The 19,316-nt window shown below is 44.8% G+C and overlaps 1 protein-coding gene across 1 annotated transcript in view; it reads left to right on the top strand.

Annotated features, from left to right (window-relative positions):
- The window catches only part of SLC6A2 (solute carrier family 6 member 2), an 821,779-nt gene that overhangs the window by 581,031 nt on the left and 221,432 nt on the right, over positions 1-19,316 (top strand). The gene's annotated exons all lie outside the window — the stretch shown is intronic.

Here is a 19,316-nt window from a genome sequence, read left to right as displayed (position 1 = left end):
ATTGAAAGCCTGCAGTATTATCTCCTAGGACGGTCCTTCTTACTGTATACTGACCACGCTCCTCGTACGTGGCTCTCAAGACACAAAGATACCAACGTCCGTATTCTGAGATGGTTTATGGAACTTCAACCTTTTTCATTCCAGGTATGCCACCTTACAGGGGAGCTTATGGGTCAGGCCGACTATTTGTCCCGGTATCCGGCCTCTCTGGGACTCGAACAGCCCCATTCATGGGAGGGGACGTGTAACCGGGCGTCTATCGCCTCGGTTACTCTCTGTCAGCCAGGGCCCGTAACACCGTACCCCCGGGGCACTCCTGAGAGTCCCAAACGACTGACGTCAGACGCGGAAGGCGTCGCAATCTGCCCTGAAATAGACGACGGACACCCGAAACCGTTGTCAAGGAAGCAGGAAGGAACCCTGCGATCACGGACCGAGAGGAAGGAGATGCCGCTGGACGGAGGATCCCAGGAAGCCTGCAGATCGAGCGAGAAGAAGCCGGAGGAAGGGGAAAGTCTCGTAGTGCCTCCCGAGAACGCCAAGGAGAAACCAGTATATACCTGTTGTCCCGTTCTTCTTTTTGTTTTGGGGAAAACCGGTCTGTCGCCACGGGAGAGAAACGGTGACCTTACTCCGCCAGGGGACAGGCTGGCTTGGAACCTCTACCCGAACACCTACAAGAAGGGAAAAGAACCCGGATGAACACAATTACAAGCCATCCAGAAACCTAAAAACAAAAGAGGAAAAACTGTAAATACATCTCAATAAAGCAATTATCCCCTAAGTCTTGGGCCTATAGTGTTATTCCAATATCCCTCCCCTAGAGGCCAAGAACTCCTTACAGAAGGTAACCTAGATAGAGCCATTAGATCATTTAAAAGCTCTATACCCTTTTGGCGCTCACTGCCCCTCTCGCCTATGGGAAGAGTGGCTCTGGCTAAAATGATAATGCTTCCTCGATTACTTTATTACTTTACAGCACTACCACTAATACTACCAAAAACACTCTTCGTACAATTAACCAAACTGTTGATTGAATTTATATGGGCGAACGGTCGCAGAAGGGTGGCTGTAGCTAAGCTTTACCTCCCAGTAGAAAGGGGGGGTATGGGGGTACCTCACCTCGAGCTTTATTATGCAGCAGCACAATTGCATTGGATTACGACTTGGCTACAAGACCCCCCAAATTCAGAGGGACACAAAGTGAGAACGCAACTAGGACGCACAAAGATACTAGATTGGCTCATGGAGGGCACACTCACTTTGCATCATAAAAACGCACTAATGACAGTTGCCGAATGCACCTGGAACCGATATGTATCACAGGGAACCTGTGTACCACTATACTCACCAAAGATTCCCCTACTAGCCATACCAGGGATAAATAAACTACATGACACACTGAGCCTAGCGACATGGACTGCAAAAGGCTTACAACAGATCGGCGACCTACATGAAGACGAGCAATATATAACATACACAACACTGGCAGAGACATACAACCTAGGACCAGGTGAATTCATCACATATGGGGCGCTCAAAGGACTGATACGTAAAACATGGGGCCAAGGTAACTCAGAACCACCAATAGCACCCACACTACATGAACTACTTGCAGTTATTGGCACGCCATCAAGCATCTCCCGAATATACCAAATACTACAAGCTTATCCCGTAAAAACACAAACACAAGCTAAATCACACTGGGACAAGGCCCTGCATACACCCCTCACAGAGCAACAATGGACCATGGCCCTCACAACCACGCTGGAAATTTCCCGCAATGCCCGCTTCAGATACACTCAACTTAATTATTTACACCAGACATATTTAACCCCACTTCGCATAAAACGTATGTTTCCACAAGCAACTTCTGAATGTCCACGATGCGGAACCACGTAGGCAGATTTTTACCACATGACTTGGAACTGCCCACCACTACTTCGCACATGGCACACCGTCACACAACAGACAACCAAGTGGTCGGGTCTCATGCTAAATCCCACACCCGAATCCTGCATCTTGGGCATACGCCATAGGCGCAACAAGGACAAACAAAAACATAGATGCGCAGACCTAGCATTCATCATCTTTAAACGACTCATTGCAACACAATGGAAGTCCCCTGGCACCCCAGATATACACAGATGGACTAAAGACCTAATTCACTGGGCCTACGCAGAAAAACATGTATTAAACACATTAAGGGACATAGGGATAGTGGTAAAAAAAATGCGGAGATATGGGACACCTTCCTAGAACAGTTACTCGAAAAAGACGACACCCGCCCGCACTAGTACACCGGCAAAAAGCAGACAACAAATCAAAGTAACAAGACATTCCTACTGAGAACCTCCCTCCAGTACCTGCAGCCTTTCCCTAAAGTAAATAAATGTGACTGTTATATTGAACCCCCAACTTCTCCGTGGGCCCCGCCGCTCTAACAAATACCCAAAAAGAAGTCGTCAAGTCCCCCAATAGATCATCTCCCCCGTCAGCATCTTCCCCACCCCCTCAACCTATTATATAACGTTTTGTTTTCTCTTTCTCATAATCTGTTTTTTCTTTTTTCTTTAATTTTGTTCTCCTCTTTTTGACTTTTTCATCGTTCTTACAGCGCTCCTTTAACCAAATGTAACAACGATACTAGCTGTAAAATATATAAAAATTAGCATCATAAGATGATTAGAAGCAAAAATGTGGTAAAGGAACTCCATAACTGCATTATAATTAACACTGTTTATTAAATCGCTGTAAGAATTGTTCACTGAAAAATTCAATAAAGAGATTTAAAAAAAAAAAAACTTCGAATAATTTAGTAGGAGTACTTTTGCGAGTGCAGATGGACACCTTTATTTTTTCAACTCGGCTTTGTGTATTTAGGCACACAGGTGCATACATTGTGGGGTAGGACAACTAAATGAAGGGAGTGTTTGGGAAGCTGATGCCTGAAATATGCGGAAGGCGCTATCTGAGAATGGTGTGTGGTCAACGTATGCAAGGTGTCCAACTGGGTGTCTAGAGTATTTGTTAAGCAGGCAGATACCTAAAGAGTGATACGAAGATGAGTGCTTCTGGCAGAGCAGACCTGAGACCTTTCATGCTGTAAAAATAAGTGTCAAGTATGCTCATGCTGACGGGCTCGGTTCATAAAATGTTCATGATGGATAGAAAGAGCAAGAAAAGCATACCTAGGGCAAAATGGAAATTGCCTTGAAGATCAGAGCTAATAAAAAATGATTTCAAAATGTCCAGAGGTGAATCAATGTATTAACAATATGCATTCACATGAATGTCCAGAATGTGCATGTTGTGCAAACTGAAATGTAGACATTTCTAAAATGAGCAAAATTAAGCCAGTACTTGTCGCAAAATGGCCATTTAATTCTTGTTACGCTTCCACTTGAATGAGCTTACCTCCAAAATTTATTGTTTGCTGTCCTCTGAAACAAAGGGGCATATTTAAGAACCCCTAGCCATGTTCTGCGTTGTATTTACAATGTGGTGTTGAGCCACTTTTTGTGGCTTAACGCCACCTTGTAAATAGGGAACCTTCACACCCAGCCCTTTGTGTGGAAGGGGCGGGCAGTGGGTGTTGCTGTGGGCGTGCCACGGCAACACACATTGCATTTTGACGCTGCCTCTGATTTACAAGATTGTGTAAACCTGAGGGAGCACCAGGGGTGGTGTTAGTATGGCGCCACGAGGAGAAATGCTTTCATTTCTCCTCGTTTTTCATTTCTCCCCGTTTTTTGCTTTTTCTATGCGTGCTGCATTATGCAGCATGCATAGAAAGAGCAAAGTGCCAGACATGATTGTTTATGTGCAGGAAGATGTCCCTTCCTGCACATAAACAATTATTTCAAAATGACGCTTTGGCACATCTGTGTGTGCTGCATTCTGCAGCACAAACAGAAGTGCCAAATCGCCATTAGTGACTGTTTATGTGAGGGAAGGGACACCTTCCCCAACATAAACAATCAAGCCCCTCAACTCATACATCCTTGCACGATGGTGTAAGGATGCCTTCGTTGGTTCTAAGCAGCTCAATTTAGTGCCAGCACAGGGGACAACATAGGGGTGTGTTGCATTCTATTAAAGACGGCGCATCCCTGCATTGAGAAAATGACGCTGCGCAGCACTGCCAATTTTGGCACAGTGTCATGCTCCATCATGGGTCTTAATGCACTATCTTCCATCAATGAGCTCCTCTCAAACCTTTCTTTGGCTTCTAGATCTACAGGAACACATACAGGTCTCGGGATATTGGGATTCTGGAGCATTTGTATTCGCCTTCTCCTTTGATGCATTTTGAATTATTCTCCTGTAAGCCTGACTATCAGAACTATGAGGAGGGTGACATGTTTTTCTTCTCTATACTGTGCATGTACCGTGAATTTCTAAAAGGCAATTGTAAAAGAGATAGGTAAAATGCAAGTATGGCTGACCTGACATTTGGAAACAATTGCCCATTTGCATTCACGTGAAACATAAGAAGCACATTGTGTCCGGTCTGAAACGTAAAAATAGCAATGTCTATGTCAATCTTGCCAATGAGTCCCCCACTGAGATTTTGATTCCGTTTTACTCCAGTGACAGACAGACTGGAGGTGTGGGTCCACCTAAAGTCGAAAACCTTTCCACATGGTGGCTTCTGTCTGTATCCCCATACTATGACATGAATGTCAGTTGGTGGTAGCTCATCATTAGTTACGGGGTACAAACCTTTCTGGTGCACGTGTATAGCCAAGCTCATGGTGACTCTTTTACCACTAATATCAACAGAAATGAGGGTCCCTGTTGTAATATAGTAGCTAATCCAGGGAAATTAACAATAAACAAGTAAGTATAGCTACTCTTCAATCCTGCTTCATAGATATAGAATATATGACAAAGACTGATAAATATACTTTTGATAAGTATGTCGAGAAATAATTGTCACAAATCCTAACACACATATGTGTATATGCCACTTATCTTCTGTCAATAGTACAGTGTCTAATGGCATTCAACATGCACCACCTGATACATTAGAACAGCCATATATTTCTGTAATATTTTATTTATAGCCATTTCTAGTAATGAATACATCGAAAAACAGTGATTTACCACTCCCAGGTAAATCTATGTAGTGCATTCGTTTTTTGGCCTCCCTGGCATTTCCATGAATACTAAAACTGTCTGTGTGATGTAATAGTGGTGTAAATAAGGGGGTGAAGTACCCTAGATGTGGGGTCCCTGTGCTTGTGTGTAAATGTGTGCTCGTGTCTGTGTTGGTTTGTAGCCTCCTCAGTAACAGTCCTTAAAGGATACTGTCTCTACTGTCCCATGTATGTCCTCGTGCAAGTTATGACTCTTCTCTGAACTGTTAACAGGGCTGGCTTTAGGGCAGTGCGACGGGTGCAACCACACTGGGTGCTAACCTGGATTGGGGGCGCTGACCTCAAGGTGGGGGGTGCTGTGTTCAGCAATCAACTTATGAAAATTGAGATTTAAAAGCATCTGCTGAAAAGTTCCTTGTGCATCCAGCCTTCAGCAAGCAATTAAAATGTCAAGATAACTCTTGTGATTATTGTCCCTGCTAGGAAGAGAGATGGGAGTTTTGTCTAGCGGCAGCTTTGACTTGCCATAAAGTGGCTAGAGGGTTAGTATGCTTGCTGTAAAGAACAGAACTATAGTTTAGGTGGATAGTTGGGTGGATTTTTAAAGTTAGCCTTCACAAGTGCTTTAAAACAAATGAATGTATGTGAAAGGGGGGCTATGGAGAGATGTGGGGCACATTTGCCTGGTGGTAGTGAGGGAATCCAAGGAGGTGGTCATGGGGTGGGGGCATCAAAAAAGACTGTTGCAATCGGCGCCGCAAGCTATAAAGCTCGCCCTGACTGTTAATTCCAGATACATTGTAATTTAGGGCCAGATTTATTAACATTTAGCACCATGGTTGTACCACTTTTGTGGCACATCCATGATGAAAAATGCTAGTAGATAACTACAAGGCCACACAAGGGATGATTTGCGCCGCCTTGCGTGACTTTGTAAAAAATTTAATGCAATGTAGCAACTGGCACTCCATTGGGTTACATGTCATGCTAGGAGGTGTTCCATGGATGGAACATGGGCATTCCCATTTATCCATCCATGGATTTTATGCAATTCCAGATTTAACTGAGGATTGCGTGAAATAATTATGCCTCCCAGAAGATAGTGTAGCGAGGAGAAAAATCTTTGGTTCTCCTCATTAGTTCTTCTTTCTATGTGTGCTGCAATTTGCAGCACACATAGGAAGAGGAAAATGCCTCATGATATTGTTTTTGTGCAGGTAGGTGTTGCTTCCTGCACAAATACAATTCTCCTTGTAATGCAGTCACACACACCATGGTGCAAGGCTGCCTGAAGTGCACCAGTACTATGAGAGAGAAAAGTGCACCATATTTTACTAGTTGCAGCACATTTTCTCTCTCTCCTTTTTAAGCAACGCAGCACAGCAAGTTGGTCTGCTACACTGTGTTGCATGAAAGCTTAATAAATGTGGCTCCACATTTTTACATACTAACAAATGCTTCAGTGGAGCAGAGATGAACTCTTCTTGTTCATCCCACTGGCTTATAGGATAGTCTGCAGCCACATGATGTACCACCTGAATGGAACAGGCCTAGGGCAGTGCCTCCTGCTCTCACCTAAACAGGAGAAGTGCCCAGTGCCCATCCTACATATCCTGTGGCTAGGTCATGCAAATGAGCTACCGTTCTTACAAACTTCTCTGATTGGATGAGGCCTGTTTTCATAGAATATACATTCCCAAGAAAATATTATGCAATGATGGCCAACATGGGAATTCTGGTAGGTTGTACAGATTATGGGATGTCTTGGCATAATGGAACTATATTGCGCTAAAATAAATCTTAATAACATTTGGTGCACAGAAAATCTACCTGGTTTGAAAGGTCAACAGATAATCTTGCTGATGGCGAAGCTTAGATCACGAGTAGCCGTCAATTGGAATGTGCCAATATCACACATTATGAAGGCATGCAAGCGTGTCATCCCTTTTATGAAAGTGTAGAGGTCAAATGGGGATCTTAACTTTTTAAATATGAAAAGCACACCATGTTTAGTGGATTATTCATTACATATCCAAAACTAATTGAAAAGTCAAAACTAAAAGGCAAACTCGCTAATGTCCGTCCTTCCATATGGAATTCGTATGCAGGATCTTATAGAAACACCACCCTCTTTAATAGATTCTGTGACGTTGACAAAACGATAGCCAGTATCTAATGTCAAATATTCTTTGGGTTCACTGATAAATCACAATGTGATATTGCTTGCACACATCTTACAATACTTTACTTATGCTATATCACACATTGCATGTTATTAAATGTTTTATATGTAAAATGTAAACTCTTAGCAAATGTGTTTTATTTTATTGTATGATCCTCACATTCTTATTAAGGAAAAATGATATTTTCAAATGAAGTGCAGAAATCCTTGAAACTATCTGCCCAGCTTTCTTTGACGATATGGTGGTCTTTCTTTGCTTTACCAAAGATAAAGACAGTATATTATTAACGTTGCTAAAATGAGCCGTGGCATGCCTGGGTGAAAGTTCACTAGAATGGCAGACATATGCAGACTGAATTAGAGTACCTGTCTAGTATCCCTAATAGGCATGAGCTGGAGTGCACGTTCCTTCCAGCATTCTTGTGGGTATCAGGTGTCCGTGAGCATCGTTACTCAAAAAGGTGTAGTAAATCACACCCTGTGGCCAACAAATTGGGTTAGCCTGGTGCAAGTTTAACACCCCTCCATTGGTGACTCTGATTAAATCGATTGTTCAACACAGATGGCAGATCTTTTCAACAGGTTCTTTTGTAACAAATGGTGGTCCCTTATGGATCAGAGGAAATGTTTGTGTAAAGGGACACACAGGCTCAATGTGTTATTAAAGCCAATTAGCACCTCAGCACACTAGTACAATGTGTTACTGCTCATCCCAGTACCATATCTAGGACCTTTTTCATGATAGTGTGGGAACAAATAGACTATTTGTGAGGGACAAGAGAGGCATGTTTACATACTTTTACAATTCAATTTGTGTGAGAAAATGAATTATTAGTTGAGTAAGATGGTAGTCTTCCACAAGTCCACCTTAAGTAATAGTGTCACCATTCTTGATAGGCCCAGTAAATATTTCAGTAATTTAAACGTGAGCTCAGCCACTGGTAATATTGGCCCAGAGCAGATAGGTTCAACTGAAGAAAATGTATAAGGCACAATAAATGTTCCACTCCAATTTCTACAAATAGAGAATAATTTGATGAGCAAAAGGACAGCAAAAATACAATGAGGGAAACCAAAGATATGAATTGTTAAATTTATAAATAAAGATTGTAACAAATAATTATAAGCACCAACTGTGGTCATCTGATTGCGTTTGACCAGGACTAAGGTGGTATTCAAGGCTGGCCACAGTGGAGCATGGGTTGGATACAGAAACCAGATTTGTCCCAGTGTGAAGTTTTGTCTTCTGATTTAGCCACTGAAATGGAACTGAGTAATCCTCACTGAGGCAAGACAGCAGGCTGTGCTGAAAAGGCACAGATGACGAAGTCCTGGAGAAGCTGTTGACTTTTGGCGGGAAAGCTCTGTGCAAGAGAAATTCACAATTTGTGCTCATGGAAGATCCCTCACCAACCAAATACGTGTAGTGCCTTCGCCCAGTGAAGATGTTTAGGTTTGGACCTAATCACTTTATTTGGAGCTCTGATTCCTCCAGCAGGTCAAGGCTGTAAGCTGTAGCTGAAAAGGAGTCCACAAGACCAAATACCTTCTCCACAACATCAGACTGATTTGCTGCTGTGGAAAAGCGCTGGATAGAAGCTGTGAGAAACTGGGTTGACTGGGACGTTAGCCCTAGTCAAGCAACAGCCACAATCCCGGGCAGGGTCAACCACAAAAAGTCAGTAAATAAACATGTGCTCAACCCTCTAGTAGCTTGACACAAAAGCAGTCAGGCTTAACTTAGAGGTAAGGTGTAAAGTATTCATGCAGCACATAAACCACAATAAAATGAAAACTCAAGAAAAATCCCACACCAATTTAGAAAAGTAGAGTAAAATGTAATGAATTATTTGACATTCAAATAAAAAAATAAAATCAACAGCACCGGAGCTCTGATTTTTTATTGTCTTTAGTGAAAACTAGTGACTAAAAGATGAAAGCCCCAACCACGGACATCTAGCCACACAACACTGGGTCAAAGTCGCAAAAATATGACTGGCCATGATGGAATGCAGGTTGAATACAAAAAGTAGATTTGGCCCGGTTGGGACTTACCTTCAGACCTAAGAGAAATTTTGAAGAAAAATTTCTCAGAAGATAAATTTCAGTGGGGCAAGGCTGCAAGCCATGTCAGAGGAGGGAGCTCATCTTTGGAGGGGCCTCGGGGTGAAGTCATGGTGAAGATTTCTACTTTTAGACTTCGTCACTTTTTTGGAAGTCAAAAATCTCCAGCTAGATGAGGCAGGAGGTTGTAGCTGAAAAGAGTTCCAGAAGCTGGATGCCCCTTTAGTGAAGGACCGCTAAACAGGATTTTCTGCTGCTGAGAAGAACGTAGCGGGAGCGTCTGTGAGGCCAGGCCAACAGACGATGCACTGTGTGCAGATAGACTAATAGGATGGTCCTAGCCCTCTCTTTGTTCTTAGAGAAGTTTTTAGCCAACATTTCTAAGTCTCAAGTTTTGGATTTTGGCTATCAGGGCAGTTTTGAGCACCACCATCAAGGGTCCAAGAGTGGAGGGCCAACACACCTTGGAGGGGGGATTAATGGGGGCTAGGACTCACTCAGGCTGGGTCAAGATGCAGATTCAAGATGGTAGGAACCTGTCTTGTCCCTGTGGCTTTGAACAATTGGTCAGTAAACTAACCCTTGGAGTCACCCTGGTAGTCCTGGGTGCAGGCAATGAAGCAGGGCTCAAGAAGCATGGCAGGCCTCTGATGGTTCAAGGCAGGCACCAGGCAGTAAAGCAGTCCTTTGAGGTGCAGTAAAGCAGTCTTGTGGAGTACAGTGCAGGCCAGAGCAGCAGTCAGTCCTCGGAGAGTGCTTCCGCAGGTCCAGAAAATGAACTGAAGAGTAGGTCTGAGGGCCCCCTTTTAATACACGGTGCCTTCTTTGAAGTACGAGAAATTTCTCAAGGACTCCCTTTGAAGTCCTTGGAGTTTCCCTAGTCCCCTGGCTCCAAGCTTGGCGAATGAACAGTGTAGTAGTGACAGGTTTTTTGTGGTAAGGCAGAGCACACCTTATTCAGCTGCAAGTGGGTCTGTTCCCAGCTCCACCATCCTGCCAGTTGACGGTCCATCCAGGCACACCCAAACCCTCGGGTTCTATGATGGAATCACACATGCTTGAACCACACATGCCTTAAGAACACAGTCACAACAACTACCTCATCTTTACCACGCATGCCTTTACCACAAATTTTGTTGAAAAAGCATGTTTTGTGATAAATTGTCACCTGCCTTGCCCCCTTACACCTGATACAATACTCTGCAATCCACCCTCCTTAGCCCTTAAAACTTTCCTTCTATCCCCTGTCCTGAGCCCTACAGCGCCCCACCCTGAGCCCTAAACATAACCCAGCCCTGCTCTTAAAACTACGCGAACCCCCCTCCCTAAACCCTAAAATTTACACTGCCCTGTTCTAAAAACTAAATCGAGCCCCGCCCTGAAACGTAAAACCTACCCAGCCCTGTCCTCAAAACTACCCAACATCTTTGTCCCCACCCTGAACCCTAAAGCGTACCCCACCCTTTCCTAAAAACTACACCGCCCTGAGGCCTAAAACCTACCCAGCCCGTCCTAAAAACTACCCCAACCCCCCAGCCCTGCCCTGAAACCTAAAACCTAACCCCCACCCTGTAATAAAAACTACCTCATCCCCCCACCCCAACCTGAACCATTAAACTTCCCCTGCCCTGTCCTAAAAACAATCCCGCCCCCACTCTGAATCCTAAAACCTACCCACCCTGTCCTAGAAACTACCCTGACCCCCCACCCTGAACCCTAAAACCTACCCTGCCCTGTCCTAAAAACTACCCTTACCCTCCCCCCGACCCTGACCGCCTAAAACCTACCCTGTCCTGTCCTATAAACTACCCCAACCACCGCCCCTGCCCTGAACCCTGAAACCTACCCTGCCCTGTCCTAAAAACTACACTGAACCTCCACCTCCACCTCCACCCCTGCCCTGAACCCTACAATTATGCCACCCTGTTCTAGAAGCTACCCTGCCCCCTGCCCATGCTCTGAACCCTAAACCTACCCTGTTCTGTCCTAAAAACTAAACCGACATCCCCACCCTGTCCTTTAAAATTCCACCGGCCCCAGCCCCACTTACCAGGCCGCCTCGTTCTTGTCTGTGCTGTTACCGCAGTGTGCCTGAACCACACATATGCATTGTGCCTTAACCACACATTTGCATGGTTCAGGCATGCGTGGCAAAGCTTGCATGGTTACGGCCTGCGTGGCTATGTCGGCATAGTAAAGGGCATTTCCCTCTCCCTCTATTGTGTGGCTGGCTGGGAGGAATATACAAAGTTCAACTGACAGAAACACCCAGTTATGTGATTTAGGACAGGCTGCAGACACCAAATAGTACAGGGCAGTAAAATGCCAACTTATCCCAATCAAAAGTAGCACTTATTAACTGTAATAAGGCAACCCAGTGTTATCTTGTTGGACAAGAAGGCCCCACTGTAGTGAAGAAATGAATATACAAGTTTTTCACTACCAGCACATCTAAAACTTAAAAGTACATGATCAACCTTTTAATTAAACTGCACCCTGTCCTCTGCGCTATCTAGGGCCTACCTTAGGGGTGACCTATATGCAATAAAAGGGGTGTTTAAGACTTGGTAAGGGGATCATATAGCCAATGGAATTGGCAATTAGGCTGCAAAAGTTGGCCTGGGGCCTGATTAAAGGGGCTCCTTCAGTGGGTGTCACAATAAGTGATGCATTCCCACTTGTAGCATTTAATTTATAGCCCAGTGGCATATGGAATACCACTCTGCAAGGGACATATAACTTAATTAAATATACCAATCGGGTACAAGCCAATTTTACCATTTTGACAGGTGAGAGCACAAGCACTGGTTAGCAGTGGTAAAGTGCACAGTCCTAAGGACAACAAGAATAAATTCAGCAAACAAATTGAGGTTAAAGGCAAAACGTTTGGTGGTGACCCCGCAGACAGGGACAGGTCCAATACGAACAACCTGAATCTTTTGCCCAGTGGCAATGCACCTTTGTCCAACTTACTTTGCAAGTCTGTCCTGGTCCTTCGGATGTTTTTGGAGCCAAAATGTTTCCAAGTCCCAGGTTTCTCAGGATATTAGAAAGGGTATACTTTGACACAGCCAAGTGTCCTGGGACCTCAGAAACAACACCTGGATGTCAAAGCTCACTCCAGCACCATCCACCACCAGGGACAAGAGCAGATCCAGTTGGAACTGGTCAGCTGGGCTTTTCCGGAAAAAAGACTTCTAGGAGCTTTTTGTGTTCCTGTAGCTAAACAGCCAACCTATCCTTGGAGGTCACTTTTTGTCCTGGATACATGCAGGAGCATGTCAAGCCCTTCAAGTCTTAAAAGCAGCTGCAGTCCTTCTCCTGTCTTCCACAGGTCCAGCTGTGTTCTGATGAAAACTTCCAGGGGGTACCACATTTATGAATGGCACAAGCCTGTGGGTGGGAGTAACTCCCAAGTCCTCCCTATCCAATAGGGAAACATTTTCAAGGGTATCCCTAATTACTTTTGTACAAGGTCCTGTGTGCCCTAATGAAAAAAATCCCACAAAACCACTTTATACCTAAATCCAACATGGCAGAACCTTTCTTCTGCTGTGCAGAGCTCCTGTGCTCATGGCAGAGATGTTGCCAGGTAATGAGCAACTCATCCTCTTTAGTCACTCCAGTCCAATTCTCAGGGCCGCTCTTCTCCCACAGGGAATGGTGACTGGCTAGTGATCGGTGTGACTTTCTTGAAGCTAATTTAGGGCCAGATGTAGGTAGGGAAAAATTAGCGACTCCCAAATTGCGAGTCGTTGCGACTCGCAATTTCTGACTCGCTAACTGCAATGCAAGAAGAAAACGCGAGGACAAATTGCGACTCGCAAATGCAGTCGCACCGCAGATAGCGAGTCCGCGGAAATGCAATTTGTGAGTGGGTGTCGCTAATTGCGACTGTGCCGCAAATTGAATGCAGGTGCTGCAGAACACTCTGGAAAACACTTCCTGGCACATGATGATGACATCACAGCTAGGAAGTTTACAAATACACCTGGGAGGAGGGAGGACCACACCCATTTCAACTGCAGAACTGCAAACACACAGAGCACCAGCTACCATGGCAGAGACCCCAAGGAAGCGGAAACTCAAGTTTGCAGAAAAAGAGTTGGAGGTGTTGACCGAGGAGTGTTGTCAGCACCATGACCAACTGTTTGGAAGGGCAGCCCTCACCGTGCCAGAGTCTGAGAAAAGGAGACTATGGATGGAGATCCAGGAAAAAGTAAACTCCCTGGGTGTCAGCCACCGGAGTGTTGAGGAACTCAAGAAAAGGTAGTACGACCTGCGCTCCCGGACCAAGGAGAGGGTGGCAGAGCGGCTCCGGGAGATGAGGGGCACAGGAGGGGGACCATCAACAGTACCACCACCCACACCCCTGGAGGAAAGGGTAGAGGAGACCCTTGAGCCTGAGGCAGTATGCGGGATGGGAGAGCTGGACACATCTGAGCCAGGACCATCAACCGGTGAGTACCATGAGACATGCATGTACCCTCATTAATGCCATACCCCCACCCACCTTGTACACAGGAGCATGCACAACCAAAATAGTTCCATTTCAGAGTAGCAAACACCAAAATGGTACATTATGGGCAATGTAGTCAAGTAGGCAGTTTATAGGCAACAGTTTATTAGGAAGTTGACAACAGATAGTAGATACTGACAGTGTGTTCCCTATGTCCCACAGGTCTCCCACAACACACCCCCACCAGCCAAAGCAGCCAGGGGCCACTGGTCAGCCAGCAGACACACGAGGGAACAGGACCAGCCACCACTGTGACCTGCACCTCCGACACCATGTCCCCTCACGAGACACCAGTTGCAATATTGGTGTGTGAGCCTGCACCAGGTCCCAGCCAAAGTGCCACAGGAGACGTCACAGAGCCTCGACGCGGAACACCATCCTCACAGCGGCAGGCAGAGTCAGGGGATGCCTCCATTTCACATACTGAGGCCGCACTCCTACGGGGTCAGCGCCTGCAGACACAAGAAGTCAGGAGGATTACCGGGGCATTGCGGCACATGGAGCGCAATCAAGGAAACAGCATGCAGCTTGTACATTCTGAGTTGCAACAGATAAGTTCACACATGGGCGACCTTGCACTCTCCATGCGTCAACTCGTGGCAGGACTGCTAACGCAGACAGAGAGTGCACGGCGTTGGGACAGGCAGCTGCTGAACCGCCTAGACAGGATGTCATCATCAATAGTAAGGCTGGCCGTGAACACTACAGGTCTTTCTAGGTGCACGGTCAGCCTCCAAGTGGACATGGGCCACTTTGCCAGTGACGTGGCACGTGGACTGGGCCGTCTCAGCTACGCTGTAGACTTAATGGAGGCACGGCAGATGGCCAGGGGCACAGGCGACACGCCACAAGATAGTGAGGAGGGCTCCACCGTCAGCAGTGTCTCTGCCGGTGACACCAGGGTGCTTCGCAGTGGAAGCACAAGGCAGGGCACTGCTGATCCCCCTAGTACCAGCCATGCTGGCCGAGCCCAGCGTAGGGTTTGAGCTCCACACAGTCCTGGGGTTGGGGCACATGAAGTCAATGTGTCCCATGCCAGGTGGACTTTTCAACCCCCTGACCTGTTCCACATGCATATAGTTTTTTTGTTTACACTTATTAATTCACTTGTTCTTTCCACTTAACACATGGACTCTTTGTGTGTGACATTAGTGAATATGGTAACAGTTAGCACGTACCTTCCAAAGTATTGGATTGCAATGTGTTCCCGTCTCAGTCTGCCTTGATTTGCTATGCTTCTATCCCCATGATGGCGATGTGGTAGCTCTTGCTTTTCATCCTCAGAATCAGGATCTTCAGGGGTGAGAGGTAGCCCACGTCTGGTGGCAATGTTGTGCAGTATAGCGCATGCGACAACGATCTTGAAAGCTGTTATTGGGGTATACTGGAGGGCACCTCCTCTTCTGTGGAGGCATCTGAATCTTGCTTTCAGCAGTCCAAAGGTCTGTTCAATTATATTTCTGGTCCTCTTATGTGCACTGTTGTATCTCCTCTCTGTCTCATTGCTGGGTGTTAAGTATGGGGTAAGAATCCATGGTCGGAGTGCATATGCACTGTCACCTGTTTGGCAAAAAATTTACAATGTTAGCTGGGCATGGATGGTTTCCACATGGACCTGTGAGTATGTCTGCAAGGTGTTTTCAGCTATACCTAGGAGGTATTAGTCTCCAAACTCCCCACGTTCTAGGCGTTGGTGTATCCCACTGTGCCTAAAAATGTAGGAGTCATGAGTACTTCCTGGAAATTTGGCAACCATGTCAGTGATGACATAATGGGCGTCACATACCACCTGGATGTTGAGTGAGTGGGTACACTTACGATTGCGGAACAGATATTACAGGTTTGCAGGAGGGCATATTTGTATATGTGTCCCGTCTACACACCCTATGACATGGGGGAAGTTGGCAATCCTGTAGAATTCCAACTTGGTACTGTTGATTTCTGCCTCATTCCTGGGTAGGTATATGTATCTGGACATGTGTGTGAGTAAGGCGTCTAGGAATGCCCTAAAGAACCGTGAGAGTGAACTTTGGGATACCCCACCTGCCACAGCAATGACACCCAGATAGCTACCCGAGGCCAAGAGGTGCAGTGAGGGATGGCACAGCCACGCACAGTCTGGCGTTGTAGCTGTGGTTTGAGTAATTCTATTAAATCTAGTATAGCTGCGCTGCTGAGTCTATATTTATCATAAATCTCCTCCTCAGTTTGTTGGAAAAGTGTCTGCCTGGTTCTGTATATCTTCTTCTGTCTCTGGCTCCTCCTCTGCTGGGCGGCGTGGGCTCTCCTCCTCATTGCTATCACATATATCTCCGCCATCTTGAGTAACCCAGATGCCTTCTGGGTCTCCTTTTATACTTTGGTAATGGTTACCACCTGCTCTGAGTTAGTGGGAAATTGGAAGTGCAAAATGGGCTTTTTGCAACTAGTCGCAATTGCGAGTTGCTATTGCATATGGTTTGCGACTCGCAAATTGCGACTTCCTATTTGCGGGTCGCAAAATGGGGTTGCAAGTTTTGCGAGTCGGTAATGGCTCGCTTCGCATTTTGCGAGTCGGAAATGGGATTTTTGCATCCCATTTCTGATTTTGCGGGGTCGCAAATTGCGAATCGGGCAATTTGCGACTCGCAAAAGTTTGCTACATCTGGCCCTAAGTTCCTGGGGACAGCCCAGATGGTCTCCAGCTAGAGAAACAGAACACCACACCACTCCCAAGGCATTTGTCTTCTCTGGGAGCAATTTGACTCTTTATCAGGGTATGTATTCACCTTGTGAATGACAGTTGAAAGCTCATTCAAATGACATTCTAGAGGCTTTAGGAAAAAGATGGCTTTTTAAAGTCCCCTATAAAAAATATTTACAAATTCAACTTTACCAGTGATTTGGGCTTGTAATAACTATATATAATGTCTAAAAATGAACTTTGTAGCTGTTTCTTAGATAGTGATAACATTACCTGTGTATACCAATGCTTTCCTATTGAACAGCTCTCCTACTGTGAAAATAGTTTTTGGGGCCTTGTCACTATACCAACACCTTTAATATTAAATATGTACACGTCTTACTGCAAAATATCATGCACCCTGCATTGTTTGAATTAAAGCTTATTTAGGAGTCACTTATTCATTATTAAAAGGAGGGTTCAGGCCTTTCAAAAGAGTTTATTTTGACAGATTGAATATGCAGTTTTAAACAGTCTATAGTGGTAACCCTGCAGACATGTTTGCACTGTCACTGTAGTGAGTGGCACAGTTGGGGCTGCTTAACTCACAGGTCCTGGGTACTCGTGATACCATATATCTAGGGCATTATGCGTAAATTAAATATGCTGATTAGGAGTATAGCTAATTATGGCATTTTTGAAATGTCAGAAAACATGCACTGGGTCCTGGTTAGCACAGTCCCAGTACACACAGTCAAAACAATAGCAGCATCAGTCCACAAGAATTGTGGCGATCATGCAGTAAGAGGCATTTCCCTACAATTTGTATCAATTGGTTAACAATTTATTAAAATTATACAAAAGATAAAGCTAGTTTATTGAGCCAAATTAATATAAAATCTGCTTAACATTGTTGCTCATTGTGTATCCTCTGAAATAAAACAATCAAATAATTAGCAATATTTTTTTCATTTTATTAAATTGCCAGGACATGACTAAATATAATAATCTTATGTTTCATCTATAATTTTGTTAGGTACAACTATCCTGACTTTAAAAAGAAGTGTAATTGTATAATATATGAGCAAATGATTTGAGAGTACAGTTTTTAAAGTTTGGGTGGTTTTATAATAAAAGGGAATCAGTCAAAAATACAAACCAATTCATACAATAAGAGTATAACATTATTACAATGCCAATACTTCAAGAACATTATTAAGAACAAAAATATTGCAATTTGTATTAAACATAATTTCTCTTACAGCAGTAAACCAACTAAGGCTAGATACACATGGTTCAGGTGACCACATTACATTTTTATTTGAAATAGTACTTAATTGGTTTTCAAGCTAAAACAATTAAACGAAATGATTCAAGAAACAATTTTACTCATTGGAACTGCCTTAAAAGTGGACATTGCTGAGCACACAATAATAATTAGTAAAACGATTGACATGATGGAGCATCCTTATGTGCTTCAAACTGAGATGGGAGTGAGGGTGTTCCTTGCCTCAGTCAGTACACTGTAGTCACTGTCCTGAGTGTGAGGCAATACTTTGGACCCAACAGCAGCAAATGTCTCATGGTTGCCAACACCCCTTGGCAACTTTTCAGGTCCCAAGGCCTTTAAATTGTTCTTGAATGAGTCAGGTACTTCCATTCCTACAGTGTCATTGGGCCATTTCCACTGCAGGGTACCTTCCTGCCTCTCACCCGCCATCTGAAGCATACAAAACACCATTAGCTAGCGAAATCACCCTTTTGACCTTCATGAACAGCTAGAGAAGACCAGCCATCTTGCCTCTTTACTGGCTGTTGGAAAATGGGTTATTGGTAAGGGCAGGAAAGCACCTACACTTAGCAACAGGCCACTAACCTCCACTTAGGTTAAGTCAGGCCTCAGTAAATTAAACCTAGCACAACCCTTGGTAGCTTGGCAACGAGCGACAAGGCTTAACTTAGGAGACAGAGTGTAAAGCATTCAAATATCACAAAACAGTAATTAAATAAAACACAGGAAACAGTTCAAAAATCCAAAATCAAGTTATGAAAATAGATAATATTTTTATCTTTAAAATGACACCAAAATAAATAAAATCGGATAAGGGGAACCGGAGATATGAATGTTTAAAGAATTGATGCTTTCTAGCGCATAGAAGCAACAAAGGGTTAAAAAAAAGGTCACACTGGAAAGGAACAAAGTCCAGAGTTCAGGCCACCCACGAGGTAACACTGTCAAACTTACTTTCAGAAGTGTTAGATTCCGGAAAGTGGTCCACAGCACCAGCCAAGAGTTCAGAGTATCTGGTGTGCCTCTTGGGGTCTGGGACTACAACTCCCACAATGCACCTCTTCACCTTATGGCGTTGCTCCAAATGTCTCCAAACGTCTGGATCTTCTTCAAGAGTTCCTTTTTCTGTCCTTGAAGTGTCCACAACTTGATCCAAGGTTCCAGAAGCTCTGAGTTGCTCCTTGGGAGTTGGGACTACAATTCCCAGAATGCACCTGGTCAGAATCCTCAAATGGCCACTGGACGCTGGTCAGCTGGGCTCTGCTTGCAGGACTTGACTCTGGGCAGCTCCTTTGTACCTGTAGCAAACAGGGAGTCCCTTCTTGAAGCAGTAGAAGACAGGTAAAGTCCTTTTAGTGATGAAGCCCAAGAGTGCAGCTGGTGCAGCCCTCCAGAGTGCAGTGTCCAGGTGCAGGTCAGGGGTCCAGCAGGGCAGTCCTTCTCCTGTAGTTCTTCCTTGTTGGAATCTGATAGGGATCTGAGGTGTGGGTGCAGGT

The sequence above is a fragment of the Pleurodeles waltl genome, chromosome 12 (assembly GCF_031143425.1).
Source record: "Pleurodeles waltl isolate 20211129_DDA chromosome 12, aPleWal1.hap1.20221129, whole genome shotgun sequence".
Classification (NCBI taxonomy): Eukaryota; Metazoa; Chordata; class Amphibia; order Caudata; family Salamandridae; genus Pleurodeles; species Pleurodeles waltl.
This window is presented reverse-complemented; position numbering and strand designations above follow the sequence as displayed.